The sequence below is a fragment of the Capra hircus genome, chromosome 6 (genome assembly GCF_001704415.2).
Source record: "Capra hircus breed San Clemente chromosome 6, ASM170441v1, whole genome shotgun sequence".
NCBI classification, from domain to species: Eukaryota; Metazoa; Chordata; class Mammalia; order Artiodactyla; family Bovidae; genus Capra; species Capra hircus.
Window position 1 is genome coordinate 33,848,015 of NC_030813.1, and position 12,273 is coordinate 33,860,287.

Sequence of the window (12,273 nt, forward strand, 5' to 3'; positions counted from 1 at the left end):
AATTACTGTGACATTATGTAAAAACACATGCTGGTCGATTCATACTACGAAATTTAATACAAAAGAAAAGGATAACTGTGATGCTCTAACACTTAAAAGCTACTCATCCCTAAATAATGAAAAAACTCTTCATCATTGTAAGCAAAAACAACAGAAACCTAGAGATTTCTCATTGTATATAATATTTATGAATATAAATATATTTTCATTAACTATTGGAGAACTATTTTTATAACTGTTAGTGATCTTCATAAAATAAATGGTATTCTAATATTATAAAATATTTAATTTTTCAGATTTCAATAATTAAATATGAAATTTGTCCTTCAGAAACAAAACACCATATAACCTTTTAGATCATAGAATATCTTTCTCTCTAATAAGATTTTGTACTCAAAATCTTTATAGTGTTTTTAGAGTTTCAGTTCAATTCAGTTGCTTAGTCATGTCCGACTCTTTGCAACCCCATGGACTGTAGCACACCAGGCCTCCCTGGTCCATCACCACTCCTGGAGTTTACCCAAACTCATGTCCCTGAGTCGGTGATGCCATCCAACCATTTCATCCTCTGCTGTCCCCTTCTCCTGCCTCTTTCCCAGCATCAGGGTCTTTTCAAATGAGTCAGCTCTTTGTATACGGTAGCCAAAGTATTTTGGAGTTTACTAATAGCTAATATTGTATTTTTCCTTTTAAAATCTTAATTTTCTTTAAAAGTTAATTTTCTCTAAATTTTGTACAGCTTTCTGATATTAGAAATTTAAAACTTATTTATATGTTCTTGTAACATTTAACTTCGACTGTACCAATTGAATTTTGTCATTTTGCTGATTTCTAAGTGATAAGCAATACAGAAAATATAGTTAACCAAAGGAGTAGTGTATTTTGTCTCTGTAATTATACTGAAATGACAATGTAAGTTTTTTTCCCTTCTGAAATTAAAAAAATGTCATGTTTCACTAGTGTGTAAAAATCTCAAAGGCAGGGACTGTATATTTGTCATCTTTTGAGAGAGTCATCTTGTGCCTAATACGGAAGTTGAGCCACAGTTATTGAGTTGGTGTAAAACAGTGAGATGTATTTGTACTCCAAAGACACAAAACAGAATTAGAAACCCGACTCTGCCATTGCACACTGTAGTATGCTGAACAGTCACCCCCAAAATATATTTCCAAGTCATAACCCACAGTTCATTATGTAACCTGATTTGAAAATAGGGATTTACAGATTTAATTAAGCTAATGGTTGCACAGAGTCAGACAAGACTGAAGCTACTTAGCAGCAGAAGCAGCTTGAGATGGGATGACATCATCTTGGATTTAGAGTGGTCCTAAATCCAAGGTCTTTATAAGAGGTAGAAAAGGAGAAAACTGAGGGGCACACAGTGGGAAGGCTATAAGAAAGTGGAAGCAGAGACTGGAATAAAGAAGCCTAAGCCACGAAATACCAAGAATTTTCTGCGGCCACAAGCAGTAATGTAGTGGGCTTGTAATGGATTCTTCACTGAGCCTCAAGAAGGAATCAATCCTGCTGACATCTTGATTTCAGACTTCTGACCTCCAGAACTGAAAGAGAATATATTCCTGTTGTTTTAAGACACCAAGTTTGTGATAATTCTGTTTAGGGCAATCCTAGGAAACTAATATGGGACTATAGCCTCTAAGAGAGAGTTCTCATTTCAAAATGGGGCTAAGGCCCACTTTCAGATCTGTTCAGAAAATTAAACAAGGTAATTTAAACCATTTAACATGCTACCTGATATCCAGCAGTGCTCAAACACATTGGTTCCCTTCTTGACAATGATTTAGGAGCCCTCGGTAATAGGATTTCCCAAAGGAACATATCTAAAACATGTTTGTCTTAGCAAAGAGCATAATTTGTATATATTTACATAAACTTCAATCCATTAAAAGGCAGTTTTCATGTATATTTTCTGTATTAGTGATGATTCGGAAACCACCATGATGAGAACATTTAACTAAGTGCAGTGAATATTAGTTATTAAAGAATTACACAGCACTTTAGACTCTTCTATAATATCAGAAAGTCAGACAATTTTCATCTAATTCCCTGAACATCTGCCCTCTTGATTCTTTTATCATTGAAATGAATAAATGAAAATATAAGAGAAAGGATTCTAAACTCTTAAATCCCAAAGGGTCACAGAAGATCTTTTGTAGCTCAGAACTTGAATAATAATTGTACTCTTACATATTTAGAGAGTGAAAAAAAAATCATGTAAATTTTAAAAGCTTTTAATCTTAACAGCCTGATCCCACCTCATCTTTTTTATTATTGCTAATGTTTTGCCACTTTTGGCTCTCCTTCAATACTCGTTAATTGTAAATAAAATTTTGACCAGAAAAAAATAAAGGCTGACTATATATCATCTTCTCTAATTTAAATAGCATCTTGCAGCAACCAAACTTTTAAAAATGCAGAGGCTATAACCATATTTTGAATGGATTCTGATCAGTAAGTTTTTATAAAAGAATCTCAATGTTCAATGCACATTTATTTATAAGCAATGATTTTTGTTCTTCCTCATGTAAATTGAAAAAAAAGCAATACCCCAAAATAAATTAAAATTACATCATTAATTTTTAAATACTAATTGACATTATATACATAAAAATGATACTTTAGGGAAAGACTCTTGACAATACAAGGGTGTACTTCAATCTGTTCTAGAGAGTAATAATAAAGATTTTTCATTCAGGTGAGTTCCATATGTTTATTATGCCTACCAATTTTCCAAATTCAATATATCCCACAAAAGTGGATGCTAAGAAAATAAAAGTTCAATTTATAGAAGTTCACAACATTGTTCTCAATGAAAGAGTAGTACAGCCAGGGATGTGAGGAGGTGGGTGCTAGTAAGAAGGGCTACTTAGGGAATGTTCTGTGGGCACCTCCCAGGAAGCCTTTTCTCTTCCCATTTACAAATGTACCTTACAAATGTACCTCTTCCAAACTGTACCTTTCATAACAGCCTGAGAATGAGTTTATTTTTTCCCAGGGAAAGATTCAACTGAACAAGGTTTATGTGAAAGTTGTATAGAATTCACTGTGAATTTATTGATTTCCAATTTGAATTGGCACTGTTAAGAAAACCAGATACTTAGGGCCCCCAGGCTCCAGCTTCATATTCTCTTAACAGATATCACACTGGAAAGCAGATCACAAATCATAAGCAGAAGGGTGTCTATGGAGCAGACAAGAAAATGCTTGAACACTGAGCTAAGTTCATTACTACGCCCATTTCCACAATAAATTATATCTACCAAAGGGATCAACAAGTCAAGTGTTTCCCAGATTGTACATGAAGGAGTACTTGAATGGTTGAGTTTTTGATTATTTCTCGCTTTATTTTTCCCCTTTGGTTGATTCAATGACTACTTCAATTGATGATGTACATATTCCTTAGATATCATAATATATTGAGGTCTAATATAGCCACATTTGAAGAGTCATGTCAGATTTTTCCAGTTTAGGGGAATTTGCTTGTGAAGACTTGAATATATTACATATTGATTTTAGTTCTGAGGCCAATCATAATTGCAAATTTTTATGTGTCTTAGAGAATGCATTATTATATAGGCTGTATATTTTTATTTTTAAAGGCTAGGCAATATGCCAAGTCAACATGGTATCAATAATAAAAGTCACATGTTTCCAAGTGAACACATTAAAGAATACACTTGACACATTGTTTTAGGCCAACATGGAGCCATTTGTGTACAAATATAGTGTTTGTACATTAAGATTCTTAGTGGACTAAAAATACCAAATAGTGAGATTTGTTTGACAACAAAATGAACTCATTTTATTTAACTAATACTTCAAAATATCAAAACTTGTCATGCTTACTAATATTTTTATGTAATATTGTGATTAGTGACAATGAGACGTTTTCTTCTCCCTAAGGGTCTACGTAGGACATTTAGCAGTCAAAGGAAGACTTAATATTTATATTTCTTGACCTGTGGTAAAGGAGGTGAATATCCTGGCCTAATTTTTAAGAAAAAGAAACATTTTTGTATCTATACTCATGTCCAATAATATCAAATTTTTGACATGAATATTAGATTATTAGTACTCTCATTTCACAACAAACTGAAAAATAGACTTAAAATATCTTAAAGATTATGTGAGTAATCTAACAGTGCTTATTTGAACATAACCTTGTACAAATACAAAAAAAAATCCTAAATTTTAACAAAAAATCAGTGCCTTTTGTTAGTAACATAAAACTTAATTTAAAAAAAAAAACCATAGTTGGACAGCCTCAAAGAAATCAATGAAATTAGAACATTCCCTCACATCACATATAAAAAAATTCGAAATTAAAGACATAAAAATAAAACAGGACGCTATAAAACTTCTAGAAGAGAACATAGGTAAAACATTCTCTGACATAAATCACAGCAATATTTTCTTAGATAAGCCCTCCAAGCCAAAACGCGTAGAAACAAAAATTACAAATATGACCTAATCAAACCCATAAGCTTTTACTTAGCAAAGACCACCAACAAAATGAAGACAATCTATGAAACAGGAGAAATTATTTGCTAATGATGTACCCAACAAGGGATTAATTTCCAAAACGTGCAAACAACTCACACAACTCAATATCGAAACAAAAACAGCACCAAACTGAGCTTTCTGTGTTATACAGCAGCTTCCCATTAGCTATTTATTCTGTACATGGGAGTGTATATATGTCAATGCTACTCTCTCAATTTGTCCCACTTTCTCCTTACCCCACTGTGTCCACAAGCCCATTATCTACATCTGTATCTCTATTTTGCCCTGCAAATAGGTTTATCAGTCCATTTTTCTAGATTTCATATATATGCATTAATAATGTGATGGGCGGTGGGAGGGAGGCTCAAGAGGGAGAGGATATGAATATACTTATAGCTGATTCATGTTGTACAGCAGAAACTTACATAATATTGTAAAGCAATTATCCTTAAAACAAACAAAAAACAAACGAACACCAATCAACATTGAGCAGAAGACCTAAATATACATTTCTCCAATGAAGACATACAGGTGGTCAACAGACACATGAAAAGTTCAACTTTTCTAATTATTTGAGAAATACAAATCAAAACTGCAATGAAGTATCACCTCACATCAGTCAGAAAGGCTATAATCAAACTATCTACAAACAATAAGTGGCGGAGAGGTTGTGGAGAAAAGGGAACCCTTCTACACTGTTGGTAAGGAATGCAAATTGATGCAGCCACTATGGAAAACAGTATGGAGGTTCCTCAAAAAACTAAAAATAGAACATATAATCTAGCAATTTCAATCCTGGTTATATATATGAAGGAAATTGAAACACTAAATTGAAAAGATATATGCACCCCCATGTTCATAGCAGCATGATATACAATAGCCAAAACATAGAAACAACCAAAGCGTCCATCAATAGAAGTTGTGTTATATTTATACAATGGAATAGTACTCAGCCATCAAAAAAGATGAATTATTGCCATTTGCAGCAACATGGCTGGCCTTACAGAATATCATACTTAATATCATATTAAGTGAAGTAAGTTAGATGAGAAAGACATGTTATATGATATCACTTACACGTGGAATCTTAAAATATAATACAAAAGAATCTATTTACAAAACAGAAGCATACTATAGACTTAGAAAACAAACTTATAGATAGTTACCAAAGAGGAAAGGAGCAGAGAGAAGGATAAATAAGCAATGCAGGATTAACAGATACACATTTCTATATATAAGGTAGATGAGTGACAATGATTTACTGTGTAACACTGGTAACAATATTCAATATATTTTAATATCCTTATAATGGAAAAAATCTGAAAAATAAATAATCTGAATCATTTTGCTGTAAATCTAAAACTGATGCAATATTGTAAATTAAATACATTTCAATAAAAAATAGCAATACTTGCTTCTATGAGTTCAGTTTGACCTTTAGGAGAGAAACTGGCCCTTTCCAACACTGCAAAGAAATGCTTCAACTGCAAAAGGACTCAACCCTTCAGCCTTTTGAGCCATGCACAGAGGCTCAAAGAAGCTGTAGCCTGGCTCCTGCCATCCTCTCTACATGCTGCTCCATCTCCTTGGACTTGTTATTGCTCACATCTTTACTGTACCTGATAAATCTGTTCATCCTCCTTGAGTTAATTGGTATCATCTCTTAGTTTTATAGAAAGAGGAAAACAGTCCATAAAATTTAGCAGAAAAACGATGATAAGCTGATAGAAATTTTAAGAAGAAGAATCTTAAAAAAAGATACAGGAAAAGTGGGCTGGAAGCCCAACTTTGTCAATAAGACTTGGATTTTGGTAAATTATTTAATCTTTCAAGGATTTATTTGTGATATGGATGGGTTGGAATAATCTGTAGGATCATTTATAATTCCATATTATTAGTCTATGATAATTTCTTATATTTTACCCCTACTTGGAAACTTTTAACCTATCTGCATCTCCAAGAAAAGTCATAATGGCTTAAGTTAAATATACCCTCAAACTATTCATCAGCTGGCTACAACTACTAAATTATTGGTACTAACATATTTGTTTAATGTGTTGCCTTAATCTAGACTTTCATTTCTATGTCATTAGTGATATAATCATTTTCTGTAAACTTTAGTAGGATGTGGTACCTTGTGAGTGCTGACATATTTTTAATATGTAGAAGGTAAGGAATTATAAAATAACATAAGACAATGTGCAAGGAAAAATTTACTTTAATAATTAGATGTTGGTTAATGCTCAAAAACTTTCAAGTTCTAAGAGACTATTCTGATTAGTCCTAATTCTTAAGAGGTGAGGTGAAGTCGCTCAGTCGTGTCCGACTCTTTGTGACCCCGTGGACTGTAACCTACTAAGCTTCTCAGTCCATGGGATTCTCCAGGCAAGAATACTGGAGTGGATTGCCATTTCCTTCTCCAGGGGATCTTCCCAACCCAGGGATCGAACCCGGGTCTCCTGCATTGGAGGCAGACGCTTTAACCTCTGAGCCACCAGGGAAGCCCCCTAATTCTTAAAGATAGCAACAATTCATTTACCTACCTCATTATTTATTTAAAAGAAAAATGTGAAAGCAGGATTATACTTATTCTTATTACTGTACTAGCCTACAATATTCCTTGCCAATTAAATTTAGAATTTCCATTTCTAATCCTTCAGTGTTGTCATTATGTTTTAGAATAATTTCTAGTGTTTTAACTACAATAAAAATATGCCGATTTTGGTCAAAGTAGACTGTGACAACATGACAATACATATTACAGTCATTGAGGTTTAGAATTATGAAATAACAAATGAATTACTGGATCATTCAGATTTTAATAGCATTGTTCCTGCCTCTACTTTGTATCTTATTGCATGCCCACTTTCTGCTTCATCATTAACTTTAAATACCCATTAAAAAACTGTATTGACATATAAATGTATACATATATACACGAGAATAAAGACATATAAATTAACTATTAGAGAGATAAGATAACATACAAAAATACTGAAATTATGATTACTGTAGACTGAATATTTGTATCCCCTCAAAACTCATAAATTGAACCTCATCTTAAATGAGATGATACTGTGAAGTGAGGTCTTAGAGAGGCAGCACCCTCATGAATAGGATCAGTGCCCTCATAAAAGAAACATCAGAAAGTTCCCTCACCCCGTCTGCCATGTGAGAAGTTAAAAGCCAGCATGAACCAGGAACTGAGATCTCATAAGACATCAAATTTTCTAGCTCCTTAATCTTGGACTAGCCAGCCTTCAGAACTATGAGAAATAAATGCTTGGTTAAGCCATCCGATCTATGGCATTTCTGTTATAGTAGGTGGAAGAGATTAAGGGGTGATAATTATTTTTGATAATACCTTAGCAGTAAGTACGTATGTGTGTGTACTCAGTGTGTCTGACTCTTGTGACCCATGACCCTATGGACTGTAACGTGTCATGCTCCTCTGTCCATGGGATTTTTTCAGGCAAGAATACTGGAGTGGGTTGCCATTTCCTACCCTAGGGGATCTTCCTGACCCAGGGATCAAACCTGTCTCCTGTGGCTACTGCACTAACACATGAATTCTCTACCACTTTGCCGCCTGGTAACCAGCATCAGCAGTAAGTATAATTAAATCTACTTAATCTAATTAAAGGTTAACAAATTAAGTCATAACATGTCATACATCATATAGGAGTATAGATCAAAGAAGTCTATTTTCAGTTCCATTTATTCCATTTTCAGTGCTATTATCTTCCTCCTTTAACATTTCTTAAAGTGGATAAATGCTGGTAATGAATTTTCTCAGTATTTTTCTTAAAAATTCTTTACTTTCATTTTTGTAAGATACATTCACTGAACTGGGCTTCCCTGGCGGTGCACTGATAAAGAATCACCTGCCAGTGTAGGAGACTTGGGTTTGATACTTGAGTCGGGAATATCCCCTGGAGCAGGAAATGGCAACCCACTCCAGAATTCTTGTCTGAAAAAAACGTCTGAAAAAAATCCCATGGACAGAGGAGCCTGTCAGACTACAGGCCACTGGGTTGCAAATGAGTTGGACACTACTGAGTAAATGAACACCTTCACTGAACTATAGAGTTCTATATTTCCAGTTTGTTTCTCCCTTCCTAGCTGATGAAGTTCTTGATGAGAAGTCTATTACAATTTTCATCTTTGTTTCTCTGTATGTAATGTATTTTTTCCTTCCTATAGCTAGCTACCTCAGACTTTATCTTTGATTTTCAGCAGTTTGAATATGATATGCCTGGGTGTGTTTTTCATTTTTCTTTACCTGTTTGGTGGTCTTTAAGCTTCTTGGATCTGTAATTTGTTAAATGCAGATATTTTCAGAAAAATGTGTGGCCATTTTTCTTCATCAGTATTCTCTCTCTTTTCCCCAGTGAGACTTCAATTACACGTTAGACCACTTGACATTGTTCTACAGCCCTTGAATGTTCTTTTCTGGGCTTCCTGTCACTTTTTTCCCCCCTATTGTGTTTCAGTTTGGATAATTTATATCAACCTATCTTTAAGTTCATGGATGTTTTCCTTGGCTATGTTGAGTCTATACACAGGACCATCACAGGCATTCTTCATCTGTTGCCAATCTTTTAATAAATACAATTTCTATTTGACTCACCCTTATAATTCTCTTTGCTGAAATCACACATCTATTCTTGCATGTTGTCAAACTTTTCCATTGGCATATTTAACATATTATTATTTTAATTCAATTTCTGATATTTCCAACATCTGCATAATATCTGAATCTGATTCTGTTTGTCCCTAGGGAGTGTGTTGTTTCTTCTTGCTTTTCTTTATGCCTTCAAATTTTTGTGGAAAGCCAGACATGTTGTGTAGGACCCTAGAGACTTAGGTAAATAAATTTTATGTCTGGAAATTGGAATGCTATTCCTCTGCTAAGACTTTAGGATGGACATTTGGGTCAACATAGAGCTGAACTAAGTTTTCTAGTGATGCTATAGTGAAGTCGCTCAGTCGTGTCCGACTCTTTGCGACCCCATTACTGTAGCCTACCAGGTTCCTCCGTCCATGGGATTTTCCAGGTAAGAGTACTGGAGTGGGTTGCCATTGCCTTCTCCAGGAGATCTTCCCAACCCAGGGATTGAACCTGGGTCTCCCGCATTGTAGACAGATGCTTTACCATCTGACCCACCAGGGAAGTGCCCAGTGATGCTATGGTTACCTACAACTGCCCATTTTCTCTAATGATATCTGGGTTTTAGGGCACAAACTGATTTGCCAGGGGCTTTTCTAAACTTACGGTCCACCTCAGCTTTAGTCTCTCCCTTGCACATGTGCTCTTAGAGAGGGTTTTCTTCCACATTCTTGTAACATTCCCAGCCATATTATCTCTAATTACTTATAACTCGCTGCTTGTTAGTCTATGGAATAGAAAGTGAATCATTCTCTGCTCCTCTGATTGAGCCTAACTTTTAAGAAGCCAATGTGTTCCAGAGTCTCACAGATGTGGCCTTCTCAGTGTGTGTCTTCTCTTCCAGCTGTAGTTCTGTGTTCATCATGTATTCTTGTCCCTGTCCCAGGAATAAAGGATCCTTTTCTCCCAGCCGCAATTGGTTTTCACTGGTGTGGTTTGCTTTCCCCCTTATTGTAGGTTTTTGTTCTATACGGACAATAGGAAAGAAGCATCTGGGTGAAATTTTGTGCCTTTCCTATAGTAGCTACAGATCCCTTCTTTAGACCTTCAGCTAAAGAGAGACTTTCACAGGAATCTTGCCAATATTTTAATGTGAGAATCTAGCGAGGCCTACAAGAAGATCCTACCAGTGAGTCCAATTCTCATTCTATTTATACTCTTAGGCTATGTTTGCCTGTTGGCTGACCTAAATTTAACAGAATTCTTACTGTTATCTAATTGTGTCTGCTACATATGGTCTCCCCTTACAAGGTACTTGTCTTTACTTCTATCTTCGGTTAATTGTTTGCACTATGACTTCAGCTCTCTGATGGTTCAAGAAAAGTTTCCTTGAACTTATACTGAATTTATATTTTCCCTAGGATTTTTGTTGTTATTGTAAGGGTAGGAACGATGCTCTTTTCAGCTATCTACATGTCAAGCTGAAACTAGAATATCTATCTATAATTTTAATATATAGTCATTACCTAAACAAATTTAATAGCCTATTATGATAGTCATAAATATCTATAAATCAGAGAAAATGGTTTTTTAAATCATAACTGAGCAAGCTTTTTACTTTTTAGCAGCTCAAAATTGTAAGCTCAATTAAATGCAAAACTATTATTTTTTTGGTCTCAAAAGAGAATATTTAACATTTTCCTTGTAAATTATAGGATTATAACATATATTACATTTTTCTTTTGTACTTTTCCCACTTTCTACCAATCTTTTGTATTAGCTTGTCTTCTCTTTGTGGTATATTGATAATTTCATTATGCCATTTAAATGTTATCTTCTTTCTGACTGAAACTTATTTTCTGAAGAATAGAACTTCCTCAATCCCCAGTATATTTGTGGATGTAAGTGTGAATTTATAGACACAATATACTTGTCTTTGCTCCCTAAGAATGCAGAACTAGATAAGCACTGCTTTATTAATGTAAGGTTTGTAGTACCCCCCCCCAGACATTTCTTCCAAAGGTATATTTCAAAGACAGTGATAAGAAACATTCTTCAAGTTCTCTCTACTCCTGAAGCCTCTTTCTATATTGCTCCAAGCACAGCAAAGAAAGAAGAAAACAAAACAGAAGTGGCATCTACAATAGGATGGTAAATAACACAAAGATATTGTGAGGGATGATAAAGACTCTTCTCATTGTAGAATCACAGCTTTGCCAATACCTCATCATTTGATTAATGTATCATTTGTTGCTGGTTCTGTGTCAAGTTATGACCAAAGAGAACTGTTAAAAATTGGTATATTTTTGAAATAGCTAAAGTGATGACCATAAAACAAGGAAGTTCTTAATACTGAATTTAAAAAAAAAAAGAATAAAAATTTGGTTAACTGTAACCTCAAGAAAGTATTAGTCATTGCTTCTGACATAGTCAAAAATATAAAATACTAGAATCAAGAATCAGCTGCAAGATATCAATATAGGCATTGATTTTAGGGAATAGGGTAGGATTGAAGATATTTAATATGAATATTGTGATGTTCTTGTGTAGAATAAACATTCACTCTTTTGGCATATCTTTAATAGGCTCCAACATTACAAATACTTCAGGAGTCTTTACTAACAGGTAATTCAGAGATCTGAAGACTTTTACTTGACCAAAAGGAAATGTGATAATTAGCATCACAAATTCATGACTTGTAAGTTTACTATTTCCATGTCCATATGTTTAGGAGAGTAATACCCATTTTATGGTCTTATCCATCAAGGTACAGGAAACATTTCAAATGTATGTCCTAGGCTTAGAGAAACCACCCATCATTTTATTTTTCTCTTTGTTTTCTGTAGGATTTACTCTCATTTAACTAGAATCAATTATTTGAAACCTCAAATATATGGTATTATTTTTATATTATACACTTTGAGTTTGTAAAAGTCAAGAAATAAGCTTGTTGTGAAAGTGTTAGTCACTTAGTCATGTCTGACTCTTTCTGATCCTATGGACTGTAGCCTGCTTCTGTCCATGTAATTTCCAGGCAAGAATAAGCTTAGTCCAAATTAAACATTGAACTTTCATAAGCTTTCTATTTCTACTCATGAGTTCAGGGCACATACAATGAATTTACATTCCCAGAGGTCTCT

The 12,273-nt window shown here is 34.3% G+C and overlaps 1 protein-coding gene and 1 non-coding gene across 3 annotated transcripts in view; both read right to left on the reverse strand.

The window, feature by feature from the left end:
- Positions 1–12,273, reverse strand: part of CCSER1 (coiled-coil serine rich protein 1) — a 1,465,340-nt gene that overhangs the window by 288,671 nt on the left and 1,164,396 nt on the right. The window lies entirely within an intron of this gene.
- On the reverse strand, positions 6,954–7,025 carry TRNAW-CCA. The gene has a single exon. It is a non-coding gene; the product is annotated as a tRNA-Trp (tRNA).